The sequence below is a fragment of the Pezoporus occidentalis genome, unplaced genomic scaffold (assembly GCF_034315485.1).
Source record: "Pezoporus occidentalis ecotype Australia unplaced genomic scaffold, CSIRO_AGI_Poc_V1 ctg9, whole genome shotgun sequence".
In the NCBI taxonomy this organism is placed as follows: Eukaryota; Metazoa; Chordata; class Aves; order Psittaciformes; family Psittacidae; genus Pezoporus; species Pezoporus occidentalis.
In genome coordinates, this window is record NW_026916262.1 from 5593957 (window position 1) to 5597708 (window position 3752).

General features: G+C 40.1%; 1 long non-coding RNA gene across 1 annotated transcript; it reads right to left on the reverse strand.

Annotated features, from left to right (window-relative positions):
• Nucleotides 1–580: 580 nt before the first annotated feature.
• LOC134156699 (uncharacterized) lies at nucleotides 581–3136 on the reverse strand. Its single transcript, XR_009962026.1, has 3 exons — nucleotides 2755–3136; nucleotides 2218–2595; nucleotides 581–1889 (listed from the first exon to the last, which is right to left on the reverse strand). It is a non-coding gene; the product is annotated as an uncharacterized LOC134156699 (long non-coding RNA).
• Between the last annotated feature and the right edge of the window lie 616 nt (nucleotides 3137–3752).

Genomic DNA, 3752 nt, shown 5'->3' on the forward strand with positions numbered 1-3752 from the left:
GATTTCTACTACTAAGCATGCTTTGCCCTTATGATTTTTATTTATAATGCTCTGCTTCCACTGCAACTTCTTGAGCAGCTTCCAGAGCCTTGTGGAAACCTGAAACAAATGTGTATTCCATATCCCTGCTGGTGGAGGACCTCTAACATTTTGTGCCATGTAATGCTCAAAGCAGAAAGTCCTGCCAGTGTTTCCTTTTCCATGTCTGGTTTCTGGAGAATTGGACAATAGTACAAACAGTATGAGGGGGTAGAAATTCTTTTGCTCATTCCAAACTCAATCCATGCACCACTTTTCATCGTGATCCAATTAATTCAACTGCTTAAAATTCAGCATATATTTAAACATGATCACTGCAATGGGATGACTTTGACTATTGCCTCTATACTGCTGTATCATTCTTCACACACTTGTAAAGTCTTTTAATTTATTTTTGCAAATCTTTTCTAAGATACAAGACAATAACAGGTTTCTTATGATGGCATAAAAATCTTTAAAGAAAAGACAGTGAAAAAGAGGATTCAGTCACAAACATTTTGGTTCCTAAGTTATAAAGGAATTAAAGAAAATATGTTGCTTGTTTTAAAGATTATTCAGGAAACTCTTCTTTCCCAAAGTAACATATTTTAACAAAATGACTTCCAAGTACTGACTTTAGCTGAGCCATAAAGCATGCAATATATTCATGAATATACCTTATCATTTCAGCAGTAGGTTATGCTTCCATAGCTAGTTTTAAAAGCAGCAGTTCCCAAAGTCATAATTCTTTTTTATTCTGCATTTATTTTGAATTGATGTCTATAAATAGGACTTGCTGCTCTGGTTCTTTATAATTATTGGAGCTGCTCCCAGACACCTGAAAACAGTAATCTATAACTCTGACTTGCTGTAGGTCTATGACGATTAGTATATTTAAACTGACATATTAGTGAGATGCTGATGTTGAAAAATATTAATGTAGGCCATAATTAAAATACGTTCAAGCACAGTGGCTTTCAAATGCATAAATTTTCTTTGCTTCTAGTAGAAACGTGTGGGTTTATGGGTCATAATTACCACTAATGCTATTAGTTACAGCAGAGTAGAACAACATACTGAGAGTTGATGCAAGGTCATAAGTGACTCTATTTAAGCTGAAGAAAGCAAGGATTAAATAGCATCTCTTTGGAGAAGGAGCACAGTATGATCCCATACACTCAGACTCTGGAGTTCTACAAAAACTGCATTTTTAGTCACTTATTAGCAAATTAAAAGTCCCTATTCATACAGTAAAGCCCAGTAGAAAAGAGTAAGTGGTTTGCTATTAAAGACAATTCAGTTCAACAATCAATACTGACTAATCTTATCCATTTATTAAAAGAAGCTTTCTAAGCACATCACAGAAAGGGTGCAGCCTTTTAAAAATGAGAATGTCACGGGTTGTACTCTTCTCATAACAGAAAGCAATGGTAACATCTGCTAGTCTTTATTGCTGGCTATATCCCGTTTCCCAGGAGATTTTGGAAAAGTTAAAGACATTGGCAACACCTCTGCTTCTCTGTGTATGAGGAGAGGAGGAGAGCCTGGAATAAACAAGTCTGAAGTTCCAGAAGAGATAAAAAATAAGAGTTGTTCTTCATCTAAAAGGCTATTGCAATCTGTCATCACAGAATGAGACTTCCAAAAGATATATTTCAGCCTTTCAAAATGTCAGTGACCTCTCTTTCCTGGAGACTCTGCCTAAGGTTTCCCTCCATGCAGCCAAGAACACTTGCAGCCTTGGCAGTCTTGTTCAAGTCCTCTTGGGCTGCCATTTAAGACTTTCTGCTTTGGAGAAGGGTTATGTCTTGAATGCTCAGGGTTGGCTCTACACCATGTGGCAGCCTTCTTCATCAAGGCTCCCTGGGCTCCTGGGGTGAAATAAGAGGAAACATTTTAATGCCGCAAAGTATACATAATCCAATAGAAAATAATTAAATTGGAACATTTTTAACCAGCTTTAAATGCAACAAATCCCTAGCACACATCCCAGCAAGACCACCGAGCTAATTTTATTAAACCCTTTGGTATTTCTGGGTGAAATGTGCTGTGACAGAGTTATACTAATTGAACCTTGGACAAAAGGTCCTGGTACCACTACAGAAACATCCAGAAGAACATGTAATTCTTTTGTACTAGAGATGTTTTAACCAGACTATTACCTGATCTAGTCTGCTTTTATTGCTGAACCCAACCCACCTTTGAAAATAGAGAATAGTGACACATGAGACCTATTAGGAAGCCAGGTTGTCCCAAAACAAAGGGAATTCAGCCCTCCTTCTGAGCATCAGGGCCAGCATGATCAGAGGATCTGTTTGTTTCTTCACTTTCAGTCACATCCCCAGTTAGTCTTCACACCTCTCACACTTGTAGAGGCTCCATGATTTTGAGGAAATGCTAACTTGTTCACTCTTGATAATTGCTTTGATCCTGAGGAGCTTCTTTCACAGCAATCCCCTTCTCCTACAAAATGTTCAACAGTGAAACCTGAAAACATACTTTGTCATTCAGGACTCTTTTGTTGGAGGATGCATGTGTGGAGGCAGTAGAAATAGGCAAGTAGGAGCTGCTGCTGCTCTAAAAGAATAGATATGGAAAGACGAGAGAAAATTTTTACAGCATCAGATTCTGTCAGTATTGCTCCTCACACTGTTTTCCCTTCCCTTCAGCTCAAACCAGTTGCTCTCTGCCCTTTTCACCCTACCTGAATCAGAAATACCAGTCAATCAGAAATACTTTGCTGTAAAAGGCATCTCAGGACTTCTTTGAAAGTATCCTAGGAAACAGCAGGATAGCCCACAGGGCATGAAAACTTCCTTTTCTTGTATGGGAAACAGAGTCTCAGCAATGGTAGAAAACAGAGGAACTCCTTGGCTACGGCAGAATTCCACTTGTGTTGGAGAATGGAAAGAAAACTGATAAAATAGACAGTTCAAGTAATTATTTTTAGGAAACTAAGAATCACAGCACATAAATGTGGAAATGAGACAACTGCACACCCACATGCTCTGCAGAGGTGCTCAGTACCATGGATGTCTCCTGCAGATGTTTCAAATAACGCTTCAATTAAAATAATAATTTGAATGTAGAAAGATCAGGCAAGAAGAAATGCTGCATCAGAAGGAGCGTGACCAGCAGGTTGAAGGAGGTGATCCTGCCCCTCTACTCTGCTCTTGTGAGACCTCACCTGGAGTATTGTGTGCAGTTCTGGTGTCCTCAACATAAAAAGGACATGGAACTGTTGGAACAAGTCCAGAGGAGGGCCACGAGGATGATCAGGGGACTGGAGCACCTCCCGTATGAAGATAGGCTGAGAAAATTGGGGCTGTTCAGCCTGGAGAAGAGAAGGCTGCGTGGAGACCTCATAGCAGCCTTCCAGTATCTGAAGGGGGCCTATAGGGATGCTGGAGAGGGACTCTTCATTAGGGACTGTAGTGATAGGACAAGGGGTAACGGGTTAAAACTTAAACAGGGGAAGTTTAGATTGGATATAAGGAGGAAATTCTTTCTTGTTAGGGTGGTGAGGCACTGGAATGGGTTGCCCAGGGAGGTTGTGAATGCTCCATCCCTGGCAGTGTTCAAGGCCAGGTTGGATGAAGACTTGGGTGATATGGTTTAGCATAAGGTGTCCCTGCCCACGGCAGGGGGGTTGGAACTAGATGATCTTAAGGTCCTTTCCAACCCTAATGATTCTATGATTCTATGATTCTAAGGTAAATCAGCAAAACCAGGTA